The 20,345-nt window shown below is 46.8% G+C and overlaps 1 protein-coding gene across 1 annotated transcript in view; it reads left to right on the forward strand.

Annotated features, from left to right (window-relative positions):
- LOC126092865 (facilitated trehalose transporter Tret1-like) overlaps positions 1-20,345 on the forward strand; it is a 66,200-nt gene that overhangs the window by 26,902 nt on the left and 18,953 nt on the right. The gene's annotated exons all lie outside the window — the stretch shown is intronic.

The following is a 20,345-nucleotide window of genomic DNA, read 5'->3' on the forward strand; positions in this document are numbered from 1 at the left end:
AACAAAAAAAAATGGTTCAAATGGCTCTGAGCACTATGGGACTCAACTTCTGAGGTCATCAGTCCCCTAGAACTTTTTTTTTAAAAAAGGAATTCTTTATTTCATTACAACAATAATAATTATACAAAATGACCCACCACCTTAATGTTTAGTGGGTCTTATATTTCTAGTTTTATAATAGCAGCTTCTACATTCTACTTGACTACAGACAGTACTATATTTTTTACTAGGCAGACTACTTCTAATTTTACTAGTGTTAGCATAATTTCTAGTATCTACGAAAGGTTAGTATTAACTGCCTGCAGCGTTACAGCTGTGCCAGTGTTAATAATATAAACCTACTTGGATGCCTCGCTCATAGAGCTAATCCCTATGAGCATGCCCCTGGCACAGGGCAGGCAAGAAGTTATTTATCGCTGCGGGTTCCTAACTTACTATCCTACTCTATTTAACTAAATCTACTACCTATTCTACGTCATAGTCGGTGCGTTGTCTCAGTTCGTGATGAGGATCACCCCAGTCCCCCTAGTCCTGCACGTGGCGGATTCCAAATGTAAAGTCGACCTATCCACGAACAGGCGGTACAGGATTGGGGTAGTGGTCACAATCGGTGATTTCTATTTATCTAGTCACGAAGGTCTCTCAGAAAAGTTGTTAATACTTTTTGTGATACCTCGTTGGCTAGCGTGTTCAGTCTTTAAAAGGTCTCCTCTTGTCTTAGAAGGTCATAAGTGTTTGTACTTGGTAGCTGTCGTCTTAGCGTGTCGGCTACATCATCGAAAAGGGGGCACTCGTAAACCACATGGTCAGGAGTATCCTCCGATGCGCCAGAGTCGCACGTGGGCGTCTCCCTTTTCCCAAACCGACGTAGATAAGTCGGATAGGGGCCATGACCAGTGAGAAAGTGGAACAATCCCCGAGTTGGCTCGAAGTATTTCATTTTCATTCTTTCCTTAACATCTGGTAGGAGCTGAAAGGTTCTTCTACCAGATTCATCTGACTCCCATATCTCCTGCCATATATCTTCACCCCTTCCCCGTATCTCCCCTTTTTCCCTAACTGGTGCCCCCATAATTTCCTCTACTTTCGTGATATTATCTTTCTTGGCCCAGTACCATGCGGCCTGTTCCCTTATCTTTATATCCAGGGGACAGAGCCCCATTATGATTAACAGGGCTCCTCCCGGAGATGTCCTGTATGCTCCCACGGACCTTAGTAACATGTTCCTTTGTACTCTTCTCACCGTCACGGCGGGCACCACCCTCGTGAGCCTGTGTGTCCAGACCCCCGAGCCGTAACCCACTATTGACGTCAGTATACTATTATGATATAGCTTAATTACATGAGGCGGAAGCTGAAATCTCTTATGTCCGATGGAAATCAGGTTATTTAGTAGTTGTAGTGCTTTCTGGGTTACGGTTTCAATGTGCCTTGCGAAGTTCCACCTTTCATCGATGATGATTCCCTAGTAGCGCGTTTCTCGTCTCCGAAGAACCGGCGTACCGTCAATTCTCACAGTCGGATTTCCCATTAGCTGTCCTTTGAGTAATAGATAAGTCGACTTGGTTGGTGAGATAGTCATCTTGGTGTTGCGGCACCATAGTTGTAGTTTGTCTATTGCTCTCTCTATCTTAGGTTCTATGTCCTCGCGACTTCAGCCGCCGACCAGCAGGAGGAGGTCTTCAGCGTATGCTATCCCCTCTAGCACCTCTTCTTCGCTCTGTTGCAGGCTGTCCAGAAGAGGCTCCATGTGGATGTCCCAGAAAAGGGGACCCAACACGGAGCCCTGGGGGCAACCCTTGGTGACTTTCCCGCTAGGGGATGATAGCCATACATCCCGATCCTCACAATAGCTCCTCAGACAGCCATATAGTAGCCCTAGGTACTCTTTCTCCCGAAGGCAGGAGAAAAGCGAAGGCCACCACAGGTTGTCAAAGGCGCCACTGATATCCACCATGATGCCAACAACATACTTACACGGGGCTCAGCCACAGACCTCGGCCGCCAAGGCGACTGCATCAGATGCCGATCGCCCCGGCCTGAAACCGAATTGCCTGTTGCTCATCCCATGCAGCATGCGGTGTGCAGTCAGTCTGTCAGCTAATAATTTTTGGAGAAGTTTGCCAAAGCCATCCGGCAGACAGATGGGCCTGTAGGATTTGGCCTCAGCAGGGTCCTTCTCAGGGCCTTTCTTAATGATTACCACATTTGTGGCTTTCCATATTTTTGGAAATCTGCCCTGCCTGAGGCATTCGTTGAAGAGATATGTGAGTGGCGCAACTGGCTGTGGCGCTAAGAACTGCACCACCTCCGCCAAATTGCCGTCTGACCCGGGGGCTTTTCCTTTCTTTATAGACTTGATGAGAGCAGCTACCTCATCCTCAGAGAAGGGGAGGACCGCTTCGTCATTTACATACCTAGCAAGGTCTTCATTCCGTAATTGACGCTGCTCTTCAGTGTCGTCATTCCTGTCATCGTCAGGTAACAGGGACCGGAGGAGGACCTCGGCAGTTTCCTGCCAGGATTCCGTCATCCCGTCCCCGTGCCTGATAGTTGATATCATCGTTGGGGAGCGGATCTTCTCCCTCACCAATCTATATGGCACACCCCAAGGGTCGAGGGCCAACTGGTTGGTTACAAAAGTTTCCCAACTTTTTATTCTGGTCTTCTGTAGCTCTTTTTGGAAGTTATCTTTTGCCATCTTTGCTTTTCCCACGAGACGACACTGCGCTGATAGTGCTTTCTCAGTCTTCTGACAGAGTGACGCAGTTCTTGTAGCTCGGCTGACCATGGTGACGGTGTGGCCGCCATGGCCCACCTCTTGGTTGGTACGGCCGCCTTAATCGCCCTTCTTATTGCGCGTACCAGCCCCTCGGCTCTGTCGTCCACGCTAAAGTCCTGTCGTGCGTCCCCTTCTGGTAATGGAGGAATGTCGCACTCTCTGGCTAGGCGTTCCCAATCTGTTTTCCTAAAGTTCCTTTGCACCTCTCACCCCATGGCCCAGTGGCACTCTCTATCTCCTACAATAAAGGTAATTAAATTGTGATCACTAGTGGTGGCGTTGTCTACCACTCTCCACTCTTGGACCATGTTTACTGCGTTTGGCGTGACCAACGTCACATCAATGTTTGTACCCTGACCCCCTCCGGCCACGTAGGTGGGGGGATTGCCTGGTCTGTTTGCCACCACTAGTTGAAGAGCCATAATCATTTCTTCTGCTTTAGAACCATTTTCATCCCTTGTGCCACTGTACCCTCTAGGGGGATTTGGCGTTCATGTCAGCAGTTATGATGATTTTGCGTCTCTGCAACGCCGTGGCCACACTCACTAGATGGTCTATGTGCTGTTCGATTCTGTCTCCGTACTGGAAGTACGAGGTGCATTAAAGTTCTAAGGCCTCCGATTTTTTTTCTAATTAACTACTCACCCGAAATCGATGGAACTGGCGTTACTTCTCGACGTAATCGCCCTGCAGACGTACACATTTTTCACAACGCTTACGCCATGATTCCATGGCAGCGGCGAAGGCTTCTTTAGGAGTCTCTTTTGACCACTGGAAAATCGCTGCGCCAATAGCAGCACGGCTAGTGAATGTGCGGCCACGGAAAGTGTCTTTCATTGTTGGAAAAAGCCAAAAGTCACTAGAAGCCAGGTCAGGTGAGTAGGGAGCATGAGGAATCACTTCAAAGTTGTTATCACGAAGAAACTGTTAGCTCGATGTGCGGGTGCGTTGTCTTGGTGAAACAGCACACGCGCATCCCTTCCCAGACGTTTTTGTTGCAGTGCAGGAAGGAATTTGTTCTTCAAAACATTTTCGTAGGATGCACCTGTTACCATAGTGCCCTTTGGAACGCAATGGGTAAGGATTACGCCCTCGCTGTCCCAGAACATGGACACCATCATTTTTTCAGCACTGGCGGTTACCCGAAATTTTTTTGGTGGCGGTGAATCTGTGTTCTTCCATTGAGCTGACTGGTGCTTTGTTTCTGGATTGAAAAATGGAATCCACGTCTCATCCATTGTCACAACCGACGAAAAAAAGTCCCATTCATGCTGTTGTTGCGCGTCAACATTGCTTGGCAACATGCCACATGGGCAGCCATGTGGTCGTCCGTCAGCATTCGTGGCACCCACCTGGATGACACTTTTCGCATTTTCAGGTCGTCATGCAGGATTGTCTGCACAGAACCCACAGCAATGCCAACTCTGGAGGCGATCTGTTCAACAGTCATTCGGCGATCCCCCAAAACAATTCTCTCCACTTTCTCGATCATGTCGTCAGACCGGCTTGTGCGAGCCTGAGGTTGTTTCGGTTTGTTGTCACACGGTGTTCTGCCTTCATTAAACTGTCGCAACCACGAACGCACTTTCGACACATCCATAACTCCATCACCACATGTCTCCTTCAACTGTCGATGAATATCAATTGGTTTCACACCACGCAAATTCAGAAAACGAATGATTGCACGCTGTTCAAGTAAGGAAAACGTCGCCATTTTAAGTATTTAAAACAGTTCTCATTCTCGCCGCTGGCGGTAAAATTCCATCTGCCGTACGGTGCTGCCATCTCTGGGATGTATTGACAATGAACCCGGCCTCATTTTAAAACAATGCGCATGTTTCTATCTCTTTACAGTCTGGAGGAAAAAAATCGGAGAACTTAGAACATGCACCTCGTACATGTTAATGATAATTACAATTCCAGCAGGAGATTGTATCTCCACGACGTTGCAGGGACTATTGGAGTACAGTGACAGAGGTGTTGCACGCAGTGCGGTGTTTGTTACCAGGATGGCCACTCTGGGGGTATCCCCACTGCTGACGGTTTGCCATGTTGCGGCAGTGAACGCAACTTTTCCAGCCAGAGAGTACGGCTCCTGTAAACAGAGTATGTCCAGTCTCTTTTCCACCACTTCCTTACGGAGCTCCTGCATTACTAGTCGACTGTTATGAGTATTGAGTTGTCCTACTTTTATTTTGATCGTCATGGAAAGTAAGTGTGTATGTGGTCATGTGGCCAGGTTTTGTTCCAGTCATATGCTAGTCGTCCATCACTGATTGATGGTAGATTTCATCCAGGTCAAATTTTTCTCCTCATCTTTCAAAAACCTTTTTGAGTAGGTCGCGCAGTGCTCCGAAGTCAGTGGGGAGGTTCACTGACTTTAATTGTATTCTGTCCACAGCCTCCATCACCGAGACGGCTACCCTCCGTCCGTTCTCATGTCCTACTCGGACCACATGTCGCAAGGCAGTGGTCAGGGTAGTCGGCTGCTCCAGCCTGGCTAGTTGCATGGTGTACTCGAGATTCGGGTACACCCTCACCGGATCTACGGGTGGCAACCTGACCACCGGGCTGTCTTTTGTGACGGAGTTGGCGGTGGAGCTTGATATCTTGTTTACTTGAACAGGTTTTGCAGCTTTATCTGTCGCTACCACAGGATGCTCTTGCCGTTCTGGATCTTTAGTCGACAGCGTGTTCCGGCATTGGGAGGAGTGTGCTCTGACCACTAGAAGGAGCTCAGTTTGAATGCCAATGTCCCTAGTGGGGGACTCTGTTTGTATTGATTTGTCGACTGTTGGTACGTCAGCGCTGGTAAGCGACTTCATGAATTTCCTGAATCTACTTGCTCTCATAGCATCCCTCCTCCTTTTTGCTCGAGGATTTATGCTTTGGCATCCTGCTTGGTATGCCGTTTTCAACCATAATCAATTCGCGATATTAATCTTTGTTCGATCATCCTGTAGGCAGGGCAGTTCCGTCCTGTGGCTCCACAAGACTTTTTGCCACGACTCTTGCAGGGGATGCAGACGCCTGTGGCCTTACAATCTTTTCGGGTGTGACCACTACCACCGCATTTGGAGCAGGCCGACCCCCTGGTGCAGTGCCTCAGAATGTGATCCAAGTCGCCGCAATTGTGACAACGAGGTACCACAATGTAGTCTTTAGTGTTTATTGCGTGGAATCCCACGTAGAGTCTGCCCATTGCTGTTATTTGCCTCCACATTGTTGCGGAGACCTCGGCAACGTGATGTACGACATCACGGTCCCGAGGACACGTCTTAAATCTCAATTTGAAGATGTTTTTGAAATCATTTTCGTTCATGCTCTCAAAATTTTGCTTCCTAATTGCCTCACATAGTTCCTCGTTTGTCACTACTGTAGGAACATCGTACAGTATGACTAAGGGGTTCCTCTTTTTTGGCGGTTCACACGTTACAACTGCATTTAATTTCGGGTTCTCAAGCAGCTTGCTTTTGTCCTCCTCGGACGCAACTTCTACAATCACCGAGTTGCAGCTTGGTTTAACTCGCTTAATCTTTATTTTGTCTTTCACAGGGTCAATTGTGGTGGTTAAATGTTCCTGGATTCTTTTGACGCTTGCATCTTGTCCAGGCAAGGTCCTGAGAAAGACCGCCGTCTCTTGTTTCTTAGTCACCCTGTCTATGGTCTCTTTCGTGTTGTTTTGTCTGGTGGGGGCTTGTGCAGTCACAGCCGCCCAGGTCTTGCTCGGTTGCTGTTGTTGTTGTTGTCTCAATCGAGTATTCTCTTTTTCTAGCTCCTCTACACGTCCTTCCAGTTTTGCGTGAGCAATTGCCCATGCAGCCAATTCATTTTTTATTTGCGAGATTGCTGCCTGGCTTATTTTCCCATTTTTTATGCTTTGCTCCAGGAGCAGCGTAATTTTAGCGTGCCTCTTCATCACTGAGTAATTCTCCTCTGCCTGTCCCACCTCGTCCTGTGGAGAGGGATCAGGCGCAAGAGAAGCTCTCGAAAGCGCACTCGTATCACTCGTTTCTGGTGTCGCCATTTTGTACGAGTGATAAAAAGGAGGTGGGAGCCCGTCTCTTACCCCGGACCGGCTCCTCTGGCATGGGGGGGGGGGGGGGACGGGGGACTTCTGCAGCTTGCCCACCGACCTCGCTCCTAGGTCAAGGGCACTTCCGAGCTGCCAGGTTCAACGCACCGTCACCAGTGCACTGGTCCTCGTCGGTGTCCCCGTCATCGACGATTTCACGCGACGCTTCTCGGCAACTGCACCCCGCACTCCGGAGAGGCGGATGCACCTCTCGCCCTTCGCCGCCTACTTGCCCGAGTTTCCACCTCTCGGCCAAGGACCCACTCCTACTCAGGTGGCGGGCCGGTCCCCCAAACGTTCGGCGGTCTGGACCCATCTAACCTGGCCCAGGAGATGTCACCACCTCCAGGGTTTGACAGGACACGCCCCGGTTACCCAGGGGCGCGGCGAAGCACCCTTGCCGACTCGCGCCGCGATCCCACGCCGACAAACGAGATCGCCGGCATGCAGAGCACCTGCTGGTCTGTGCCCTGCGAACAGAAAGGGACCGGTGTTCGGTCCCTCGACACAGCTCCCCCTGTGCCACACACCCTTCGCTTTCGCATCGGGTTGGGTCGCAGCACGCCCGACTAGAAGCGATACGCCCCAGTGCGAGCCTCCGTGCCTTACGGCTCGCCGGCAACGGGCAGGGCCGCGCCGAGCGCGCCGCCAAGCGACCGACCTCACCTAGAACTACTTAAACCTAAGGACATCCCACACATCCATGCCCGTGGCAGGATTCGAACCTGCGACCGTAGCGGTCTCGCGGTTCCAGACTGTAGCGCCTAGAACCACACGGCCACTCCGGCCGGCTCAATTTAACAACTCAGTTTTTTCACTCACTGTCCCCCCCCCCCCCCCCTCACACACACACACACTGCTTTTTGTGCCAGGACGTTTCTCAATTATTGGGCTTATACTTTGGTGTCCTGTTGATCTTCGCACACTTACCTTACTTTTAGCTTGCTCCGTTTCCGCACTACCTGTCGCGATATAGCTTGCAATGCGTCAGTTCCTATTTGGATGGCCCGTCATTTTATAGCTGGGTCGATAGTGTGATACCTTATGCTCCCAGGGAAATAGTATTACATTATCATATCCTCTTAACGATATGGGTCTGAGATCCTTGTTTGCTACACACTTGTTTTTGCCCGCATATTAATTCATGTATTGGACAACAAGGCATATCTTTTTATTTTGATTTGCTATATTAATATGCTCTCGTTTTATAAATATTCCTCGCATGTTCTTTGCATACCCTTTTCCACTTAATATGTCGCCTGCCGTTGGGTTTTGCTTCTGGTTTTGTTTTTGATGTTGTGACAACTAATTCTGACATATCATCAGCAGTGATAATACGCAGGCGATGGATATGCACACTATCCTGTCCTTCATAGATTATACCGCGATGTTTTACTTCGAATGAGGACAGACTTCATATGAACTAGGGTTTTTCTCATCTATAAGAACTATGCAGGTTTTTGTTTCAAAAAAACTTTGTTCATTTGTGCTTCTGATGACATATTGTCTGTTTTTGTTCTTTTGTGATGTTTGGCATGTTCTGTTATAGCTTTGTGATGTTAAAATAGTTACGTTGCTAACCAGTATGTGTACATATCCTACACTGTTGTGCTGTACGCAGACAGGTACATGCCTTAACGCTGCTAACTGTATTTTGTAGGTATTAAGAACTTTTGTCATTATGCTTCATTTTCTGTAAAGTCAACTGTGGTATACCTTGATATGCACTACACCTTTAATATAAAGGGGCTACAAGGTGGCATACTGAAACGCCGAAACTGATTTTCAAAATAAAGTAAAATAACTTCTCAAATACGTACGACTGTTTGGTGATCTTCCTTGATAAACACCAAGATGGTGCTGTGCTGTGAAAGTTGGCTGGCGCGTTTCACACGATATCTGTTCAGATTTCGTGTTAGTAGCGTCTCTATGAGGATGTAAAACGTGAACATTACTTGCCTCATTATAAAGGGTAAGGCAAGGAATAAGTACTGAAATGACAAACACTGTGAGTGTTTTAAAACTTCTGATTTTATTCAGAAAACAGTTACAATTCCTTATATGCTTGCTCTGAAAGACCTGTAACCACGAAAAGACCAAGTCTATACACAAATACGGTGACTGACTAGCACCGTGTACTTAAAATGAATCTGTCAGTAGTATCTGAGCCCACATCCACAACACGACATGTAGAAGTCCTTAGCAAAAAGAGCAGAATTCCATCAACTGCGCTGCAACTACTTCGGATAACTGTGCTTGGCCCTGCCTGGCTACTCTCTTCTACATCTACATCTACATCTACATGACTACTCTGCAATTCACATTTAAGTGCTTGGCAGAGGGTTCATCGAACCACAATCATGCTATCTCTCTACCATTCCACTCCCGAACAGCGCGCGGGAAAAACGAACACCTAAACCTTTCTGTTCGGGCTCTGATTTCTCTTATTTTATTTTGATGATCATTCCTACCTATGTAGGTTGGGCTCAACAAAATATTTTCGCATTCGGAAGATAAACTTGGTGACTGAAATTTCGTAAATAGATCTCGCCGCGACGAAAAACGTCTTTGCTTTAATGTCTTCCATCCCAACTCGCGTATCATATCTGCCGCACTCTCTCCCCTATTACGTGATAATACAAAACGAGCTGCCCTTTTTTGCACCCTTTGGATGTCCTCCGTCAATCCCACTTGGTAAGGATCCCACACCGCGCAGCAATATTCTAACAGAGGACGAACGGGTGTAGTGTAAGCTGTCTCTTTAGTGGACTTGTCGCATCTTCTAAGTGTCCTGCCAATGAAACGCAACCTTTGGCTCGCCTTCCCCACAATATGATCTAGGTGGTCTTTCCAACTGAAGTTGTTCGTAATTTTAACACCCAGGTACTTAGTTGAATTGACAGCCTTGAGAATTGTACTATTTATCAAGTAATCGAATTCCAACGGATTTCTTTTGGAACTCACGTGGATCACCACACACTTTTCGTTATTTAGCGTCAACTGCCACCTGCCACACCATACAGCAATCTTTTCTAAATCGCTTTGCAACTGATGCTGGTCTTCGGTTGACCTTACTAGACGGTAAATTACAGAATCATCTGCGAACAACCTAAGAGAACTGCTCAGATTGTCACCCAGGTCATTTATATAGATCAGGAACAGCAGAGGTCCCAGGACGCTTCCCTGGGAAACACCTGATATCACTTCAGTTTTACTCGATGATTTGCCGTCTATTACTACGAACTGCGACCTTCCTGACAGGAAATCACGAATCCAGTCGCACAACTGAGACGATACTCCATAGGCCCGCAGCTTGATTAGAAGTCGCTTGTGAGGAACGGTATCAACAGCTTTCCGGAAATCCAGAAATACGGAATCAACCTGAGATCCCCTGTCGATAGCGGCCATTACTTCGTGCGAATAAAGAGCTAGCTGCGTTGCACAAGAACGATGTTTTCTGAAACCATGCTGATCACGTATCAATAGATCGTTCCCTTCGAGGTGATTCATAATGTTTGAATACAGTATATGCTCCAAAACCCTACTGCAAAACCGACGTCAATGATATAGGTCTGTAGTTCGATGCATTACTCCTACTACCCTTCTTAAACACTGGTGCGACCTGCGCAATTTTCCAATCTGAAAGTACAGACCTATCGGTGAGCGAGCGGTTGTATATAATTGCTAAGTAGGCAGCTATTGTATCAGCATAATCTGAAAGGAACCTAATCGGTATACAATCTGGACCTGAAGACTTGCTCGTATCAAGCGATTTGAGTTGCTTCGCAACCCCTAAGGTGTCTACTTCTAAGAAACTCATGCTAACAGCTGTTCGTGTTTCAAAGTCTGGAATATTCCGTTCGTCTTCCATGGTGAAGGAATTTCGGAAAACTGTGTTCAATAACTCCGCTTTAGCGGCACAGTCGTCGGTAACAGTACCATCGGCACTGCGCAGCGAAGGTATAGACTGCGTCTTGCCGCTTGTGTACTTCACATACGACCAGAATTTCTTCGGATTTTCTACCAAATTTCGAGACAATGTTTCGTTCTGGGACCTACTAAGGGCATCTCGCATTGAAGTCCGTGCCAAATTTCGCGCGTCTGTAAATTTTAGCCAATCTTCGGGATTTCGGATTCTTCTGAACTTCGCATGCTTTTTCCGTTGCCTCTGCAACAGCGTTCGGACCTGATTTGTGTACCATGGGGGATCAGTTCCATCTCTTACCAATTTATGAGGTATGAATCTCTCAATTGCTGTTGCTACTATATCTTTGAATTTGAGCCACATCTCGTCTACATTTGCATAGTCAGTTCGGAAGGAATGGAGATTGTCTCTTAGGACAACACTTTATCCGCTTTTTTAAATAAAATTATTTTGCGTTTGTTTCTGGTGGATTTGGAAGAAACGGTATTGAGCCTAGCTACAACGACCCTGTGATCACCTAATCCATGTATCAGTCATGATGCTCTCTATTAGCTCTGGATTGTTTGTGGCTAAGAGGTCAAGTGTGTTTTTGCAACCATTTACAATTCGCGTGGGTTCGTGGACTAACTGCTCGAAATAATTTTCGGAGGAAGCATTTAGGACAATCTCGGAAGATGTTTTCTGCCTACCACCGGTTTTGAACAAGTATTTTTGCCAACATATCGAGGGAAGGTTGAAGTCCCCACCAACTATAACCGTATGTGTGGGGTATTTATCTGTTACGAGACTCAAATTTTCTCTGAACTGTTCAGCAACTATATCATCGGAGTCTGGGGGTTGGTAGAAGGAGCCAATTATTAACTTAGTTCGGCTGTTAAGTATAACCTCCACCCATACCAATTCGCACGGAGTATCTACTTCGACTTCACTAAAAGATAAACCACTACTGACAGACACAAATCCTCCACCACCAATTCTGCATAATCTATCTTTCCTGAACACCGTCTGAGACTTCGTAAAAATTTCTGCAGAACTTATTTCAGGCTTTAGCCAGCTTCTGTGCTTTCTATTAGCGCTTGAAGCTCAGGGACTTTTCCAGCACAACTACAACAATTTACAACTACAATTCCGACTGTTCCTTGATCCAAGCACGTCCTGTATTTGCCATGCACCCTTTGAGATTGCAGCCCACCCCGTACTTTCCCGAGGCCTTCGAACCTAAAAAACCGCCCAGTCCACGCCACACAGCCTCCGCTACCCGTGTAGCCGCCAGCTGAGTGTAGTGAACTCCTGACCTATTCAGCGGAAGCCGAAACCCCACAACCCTATGGCGCAAGTCAAGGAATCTGCAGCCAACACGGTCGCAAAACCGTATGAGCCTCTGATTCAGACCCTCCACCCGGCTCTGCACCAAAGGTCCGCAGTCGGTTCTGTCAACGATGCTGCAGATGGTGAGCTCTGCCTTCATCTCGTAAGCAAGACCGGCAGCCTTCACCAAATCAGATTTTTTTTTTTTTGGTCATCTGACTGGTTCGTGTTTCAAAGTCTGGAATATTCCGTTCGTCTTCCATGGTGAAGGAATTTCGGAAAACTGTGTTCAATAACTCCGCTTTAGCGGCACAGTCGTCGGTAACAGTACCATCGGCACTGCGCAGCGAAGGTATAGACTGCGTCTTGCCGCTTGTGTACTTCACATACGACCAGAATTTCTTCGGATTTTCTACCAAATTTCGAGACAATGTTTCGTTCTGGGACCTACTGGGACCTACTGACTGGTTTGATGCGGCCCGCCACGAATTCCTTTCCTGTGCTAATCTCTTCATCTCAGAGTAGCACTTGCAATCTACGTCCTCAATTATTTGCTTGACGTATTCCAATCTCTGTCTTCCTCTACAGTTTTTGCCCTCTACAGCTCCCTCTAGTACCATGGAAGTCATTCCCTCATGTCTTAACAGATGTCCTATCATCCTGTCCCTTCTCCTTATCAGTGTTTTTCACATATTCCTTTCCTCTCCGATTCTGCGTAGAACCTCATTCCTTACCTTATCAGTCCACCTAATTTTCAACATTCGTCTATAGCACCACATCTCCAATGCTTCGATTCTCTTCTGTTCCGGTTTTCCCACAGTCCATGTTTCACTACCATACAATGCTGTACTCCAGACGTACATCCTCAGAAATTCCTTCCTCAAATTAAGGCCGGTATTTGATATTAGTAGACTTCTCTTGGCCAGAATTGCCTTTTTTGCCATAGCGAACCTGCTTTTGATGTTCTCCTTGCTCCGTCCGTCATTGGTTATTTTACTGCCTAGGTAGCAGAATTCCTTAACTTCATTGACTTCGTGACCATCAATCCTGATGTTAAGTTTATCGCTGTTCTCATTTCTACCACTTCTCATTACCTTCGTCTTTCTCCGATTTACTCTCAAACCATACCGTGTACTCATTAGACTGTTCATTCCGTTCAGCAGATCATTTAATTCTTCTTCACTTTCACTCAGGATAGCAATGTCATCAGCGAATCGTATCATTGTTATCCTTTCACCTTGTATTTTAATTCCACTCCTGAACCTTTCTTTTATTTCAATCATTGCTTCCTCGATGTACAGATTGAAGAGTAGGGGCGAAAGGCTACAGCCTTGTCTTACACCCTTCTTAATACGAGCATTTCGTTCTTGATCGTCCACTCTTATTATTCCCTCTTGGTTGTTGTACATATTGTATATGACCCGTCTCTCCCTATAGCTTATCCCTACTTTTTTCAGAATCTCGAACAGCTTGCACCATTTTATATTGTCGAACGCTTTTTCCAGGTCGACAAATCCTATGAAAGTGTCTTGACTTTTCTTTAGCCTTGCTTCCATTATTAGCCGTAACGTCAGAATTGCCTCTCTCGTCCCATTACTTTTCCTAAAGCCAAACTGATCGTCACCTAGCGCATTCTCAATTTTCTTTTCCATTCTTCTGTATATTATTCTTGTAAGCAGCTTCGATGCATGAGCTGTTAAGCTGATTGTGCGATAATTCTCGCACTTGTCAGCTCTTGCCGTCTTCGGAATTGTGTGGATGATGCTTTTCCGAAAGTCAGATGGTATATCGCCAGACTCATATATTCTACACACCAACGTGAATAGTCGTTTTGTTTCCACTTCCCCCAATGATTTTAGAAATTCTTATGGAATGTTATCTATCCCTTCTGCCTTATTTGACCGTAAGTCCTCCAAAGCTCTTTTAAATTCCGATTCTAATACTGGATCCCCTATCTCTTCTAAATCGACTCCTGTTTCTTCTTCTATCACATCAGACAAATCTTCGCCCTCATAGAGGCTTTCAAGGTATTCTTTCCACCTATCTGCTCTCTCCTCTGCATTTAACAGTGGAATTCCCGTTGCACTCTTAATGTTACCACCGTTGCTTTTAATGTCACCAAAGGTTGTTTTTACTTTCCTGTATGCTGAGTCTGTCCTTCCGACAATCATATCTTTTTCGATGTGTTGTGGGTTGGCAGGAGAGGCAACACCGGGTACTAGAGGAAGCCGAAAGGCACGTGTTTTAGCTCACGCAGGCTGGCGTGAGGTCTGGAACAGGACAAGGAATTTAGACTTTAGAAAAGCGGACGTAGCAGGTGGAATACTTAATTTTAATCCATTAATGATGAGCGTCGCTCTTGACTGTACATGACTCAGTATCAATAGTAACTGGTAATGGCGCCTTGCTAGGTCGTAGCAAATGACGTAGCTGAAGGCTATGCTAACTATCGTCTCGGCAAATGAGAGCGTATTTTGTCAGTGAACCATCGCTAGCAAAGTCGGTTGTACAACTGGGGCGAGTGCTAGGAAGTCTCTCTAGACCTGCCGTGTGGCGGCGCTCGGTCTGCAATCACTGATAGTGGCGATACGCGGGTCCGACGTATATTAACGGACCGCGGCCGATTTAAAGGCTACCACCTAGCAAGTGTGGTGTCTGGCGGTGACACCACACGATGTCTTCACATTTTTCCTGCAGCCATTTCGTCTTAGCTTCCCTGCACTTCCTATTTATTTCATTCCTCAGCGACTTGTATTTCTGTATTCCTGATTTTCCCGGAACATGTTTGTACTTCCTCCTTTCATCAATCAACTGAAGTATTTCTTCTGTTACCCGTGGTTTCTTCGCAGCTACCGTCTTTGTACCTATGTTTTCCTTCCCAAATCAGATAGCCGCTAGAATCCAGAGAAAATTTCCTCAGATCCAAAGCGACACACGTCATTAGTGCCGACATGTGCCACCACCTGCAGCTGGCTGCACCCTGTGCTCTTCATGGCATCCGGAAGGACCCTTTCCACATCAGGAATGACTCCACCCGGAATGCACACGGAGTGCACACTGGATTTCTTCCCCTCCTTAGCCGCCATATCCCTAAAGAGCCCCATTACGCGCCTAACATTGGAGCTCCCAACTACCAATAAGCCCACCCTCTGCGATTTCCCGGACCTTGAAGGCTGATAATCATCCTCTAAAACAGGGCAGGCAGGTGCATCTGGCTCAGCCAGAGACAGTGCCTGAAACCTGTTTGTCAGACGCACCGGGAAGGCTTTCTGATCAGCCTCCGGGGACGTCTTTCTCTGCCTGCCACGCCTTGGAACGACCTCCCAATCAACCACAGGCGAGGGCTCTGCCCCACTGCGGGCAGCAACCGGGGCAACCACAGCGGCAGACCGATCTGGGGACAGACGGGACGAGGTTGACATCCCCGTGATACCCAAGTCCGGCTCCCCACAGTGGTGCCCATTGGAAACAGCCTCAAGCTGCGCGACCGAACTCAGCGCCGCTTGCAGCCGTGAGCGAAGGGATGCCAACTCAGCCCTCATCCGAACACAGCAATCACAGTCCCTGTCCATTCTAATCGATGTTGAACAACAGTTACTGAAAGACGAGTCCGTGCCTAGATAACGCAAGGGAAACACGCAAAGAATGTATGAACTAACCTGTATAAATACCTAACGACTGCGCTACAATCTGCCTGAATTACGATTACAGTAACTAAAACGCGAAATTACACCTCCTATACGAAACTCACACGCAATTTAAGCAAGAATCTACGAAGTAAACACTAAAGCGCGATGCTACAACTCTCAAATACTATAATACGCCCGAAATTTATGAATTAAACAATGCAAGTATCCAAAAACACGCAAAGAAATTAAGAATTAAACTATGTAACAAATAAGTAAGCTAGGGGTATACGACTTGCTGCTGCAGCTGCTTATCCAACGGCGGCAGGGAGCACACTTCTGCTGCCTCCGCCGATACTACTACCAATTTCCCTCTCTGACTGCAATAGATTATACATATTCGACAAGAAGACCTAACCTAGCGCACAGCTCCATGAAACACGCCAAGTAGCAAGAAAATAGTACACTTTAGCTTTTGTTGCTAGGTAGACAGTGAAGAGCATTATATGTTTTTTTTTCCCTCACGTCTTACTGCACTCATGCATAGCTTTCTTTGCTGATTTCAGTGCATCTTGTCGCAGCGATACTCATTACCACTTTACACCGAGATTACAAAAGTCATGGGATACCCCCTAATATCATGTGGCACCTCGTTTTGCCGGGCGTAGTGCAGAAACTCGACGTGCCACTGACTCAACAAATCGTTGCAAGCCCCTGCAGAAATATTAACCCTTGCCACCTTTACAGATGTCCATAATTGCGAAAGTGTTGCCCATGTAGGAGTTTGTACACCAAGTGATCCCTCCATTGTGTTCCATAAATGTTCGATCGGAATCATATCGGGCGATCTGAGTGGCCAAATCATTCGCTCCAACATTCCAGAATGTTCTTCAAACCAATCGCGAACAACTGTGGCACGGTGACATGGCACATTGTCATCCATAAATATTCCATCGTTGTCTGAGAACATGTAGTCGTGGATGGCTGCAGATGACCCCCAAGTAGCCGAACAGAAGGATTTCCAGTCAATAAGCGCCGGCCGGAGTGGCCAAGCGGTTCTAGGCGCTACAGTCTGGAACCGCGCGACCGCTACGGTCGCAGGTTCGAATCCTGCCTCGGGCATGGATGTGTGTGATGTCCTTAGGTTAGTTAGGTTTAAGTAGTTCTAAGTTCTAGGGGTCTGATGACCACAGCAGTTAAGTCCCATAGTGCTCAGAGCCATTTGAACCATTTTTTCAATAAGCTGTTCAGTCGGACCAGAAGACCCAGTCCCTCCCATGTAAACAAAGCCCGCACCATCGTGGAGCCACCCCGAACTTGCACAGTGCATTGTTGACAACTTGGCTTCGTGGGGCCTGCGCCATACTAGAAGCCTACCATCAGCTCGTACCAATTGAAATCGTTCGTCGTACGTCCGACAGTGATTACTGCGGCTGTTTCACGCAGGGTTGCTTGTCTGTCAGAACTGACAACTCACGCAAACGCCGCTGCTCTCGGTGGTTAAGTGGATCCCGTCGGTCACTCCATTGTCTGCAGTGAGAGGGAATGCTTGAAATTTGGTATTCTCGACATAGTCTTGACATTTTGGATATCGGAATACTGAATTCGTTAATGATTTCCGAAATGCAATGTCCCAGGCGTCTAACTCCAATTGCCATTCCGCGTTCAATGTCTGTTAATTCCCGTCGTGCGTCCAGAATCACGTCGCAAACCTTTTCACATGACTCACCTGAGAACGACTCACAGCTCTGCCATTGCACGAATCTTTTATATCTTGTGTACTCGACACCACTGCCATCTGTATACGTGCATAACGCTTTACCATGACTTTTGTCAACTCTGTGTAAGTCAGACAACTGTCTGACCATCACGTGCAACTTCTAGCGACCACGCCCTGGGGCCCTATTCTGAATCGTTCATGCCGATCGGTGTAGTAGATTAGCCTAGGTAGTGACGTCATTTTCGGTCCTTTGTCGAAATATAATATTCAGTAAGCTTCTGAGACCTGTTACCGAACGGTTGTCCCACCGATGTTACGACAATTGTAATGAGAGGTTTTGGATTTCGGTGTTGCCCTGTCGATCGGTGAGCAGTGGTTTATGTACACCAATAATTTGTTATTTTAAACATATTTAGCGGTTTTAGCTTTGGATTTAGTGATTGTGTTACTAAAGAATCACCAGAGGACGCATCCAGTTGGAAAGCGAGTTCATAATAGAGTATTTTCCTTTGTTAGAAATATGGTTAGGTTACGTTGTTGTTGTGAATGATCACATAAAAAAAAAGTTTTAGGTCAATATTCTTTCAAAATACGTGTTACTTTTTATGCAAATAAGAGTTTAAAGACCATTAAATATCAAGACATCGGCTCTACTTACGTATATTACATGAGTGTGAACTGACGTTACTAGAGACTTTGTGCACTTTTTCCCACAAATGGTTTAGTTAGTAATTATCTAAACGTGTTTAGAACTTCCAAGTAACAATGGAAAGCAATTATGTGAAGCCTGATATTGGAAACCTTCAAAACTATCACGCATTTCTGACTTACGCAGCATCGTTTGGCAACGAAGTCAGCCTATGCTCCTCTCCGCAATAGTGCAAAAATTGAGCTGTACATTACTGTTGTTTGGCGTGGCTAAGAGTTTAGCGCGCGGGTATGCGATAAGAAAGGCCACGGCTTCGAGCACGGATGGGGTACAAAATACTTTTTCCCTCTTCATATATGCAACACTTTCTAAGACAATGTTATTCGCGTAAGTGAAGATTTTTCTGCAATATTTGTTATTACTCACATGTAAGAGCGCACTTCCTCAGTAATGATTTCGTGATTTCTGTGTGTTTAAAAATCGAAATATGAAATTGCTATGAGTGTAACAACCGAGATTGACCTTTATATTTTTTTCTTCTCAGAAATAATTCACCATTCTTTCCGAAAATGTAGCGATTTCCGAGTATGCGGTTAGACAGGAATATAAGAAAACAACTTAAAATACTGGGAATGTAAGTAGCAGCAGTCACCTTCATAATCTTGCTTGTCACAAGTATTTATTTGCTATCGAATCCTTAACAACAGTAGACAGAGATGAAAGATCTCTGCCGTAATATTTTTAGACTGTAGCACCATATACGAAACATTTTCATTCATGAGAAGCATGTTATAAATTTGGACGAACTGCAGGAGCTCTCGAAAATGCGTTTTTTTTTCAGTTTTGTTTTTAAGACCCAAATCGTTGACGTATCATATAGGAAACTGGGCTACTTAGTCATTTGGATATTACATACTATTCCTAACTCATTTTCCGAAAAGCAAAATCATAAACACGATGTAAGTGTGAACGAGAATAAGATGACATAATGCGGCATTTACGACAATCTGCAGAATACAGTCAAATACGCTATCTTTCCGGTACTTGGAAGAATATCGCGCCTGTGTCGTCTGCTAGCCGCTTTGTGTTCGTGGCGCTGTGTGCGCTGCAGTACGCATGCGGGGCCGCTTGCTTTTGATTGGGTTGAGCGACGCTAACCGACTGCAGCGCTTCGGTTCTCTAGACCCGAGCGGTATCACTTCCAAAATGCATACTGAATAACGCAGGGGCTCTAATTCGAGTACTAGACCGTTCGGTGCTCTTGAGTACCGAATCGATCGGTACAATAGCGGAAAGATACAGAATAGGCACCCTGGCCAGAGCTGTTTGCCTGATCGCGATCACAACAACCAACACCCTCACATACCTTGGCCTCACCATTGATGGTCACCTCACCTGGATCCGTCATCTCCGCTCCATCCAATCCAAAGCCCACAAACGCCTCTGACTCCTCAAACTCCTCTCTGGGCGGACATGGGGGTTGCACCCCGCTACCATCCTCCACACCTACAAATCCTTAATCCGTCCTTATCCTCTGTTATGTCAGTCCCGCCTGGATATCTGCCCTCCCAAATTCTATAAGTCCCTCCAGATCCTTGACCGTCATGCACTCCGCCTCGCCTTCCGTATACACCTCCCGTCCCCCAAGCGGATCCTCTACGACCTCATTCCTTTCCCGCATCTGCTCCTATTCCTCGAACATATCCGCATCCTCTACACCTCCTGCCGCCTTAATCCCCCTCACCCCCTGGTTGCTCCTCTCCTCTCCCGTCCCGCGCCCTGCCATGTCTTCACTGTCGCGTCCCCCCTACCCTCCAACTCTACACCCTTCATCTCCTTTCCCAAGATGGCTTCCATCAGCTCCCCCTCCCTGATGATGCCCTCTCTCCCTCCATTTATCCCTCCTATCAACTCTGATCCTCACTCCCCCTCCTTTTCTCGGTCCTTTTCCCGGGCTCCCTCTCCCCCCTTCCGTCCTCTTTTTTCTCCACCTCCCCTCTCTCTGACCCCTTCTCTCCCCCCAAGTCCTTTTGCATTTCCCCTATCTGCCTTTTCCCATTCCCTCTCGCGTCTGCCCTACCCCTCTCCCCCCTTATGAGTCCTCTCCCTCCTTTGGTTCACCCCCCCTTTTCGTTTTTTCCTCTCCTCCCTCCTTGTTTTCCCCCAAAGACTGCTACACTCTAACTTCCACTTCCTCATTTCGAAGACAAGTCTGCCGAAGTAAGGTGACCGCGCCCTCGCTATTCATTGGCTAATGTAG

Source organism: Schistocerca cancellata, chromosome 7 (assembly GCF_023864275.1).
Source record: "Schistocerca cancellata isolate TAMUIC-IGC-003103 chromosome 7, iqSchCanc2.1, whole genome shotgun sequence".
Lineage (NCBI taxonomy): Eukaryota > Metazoa > Arthropoda > Insecta > Orthoptera > Acrididae > Schistocerca > Schistocerca cancellata.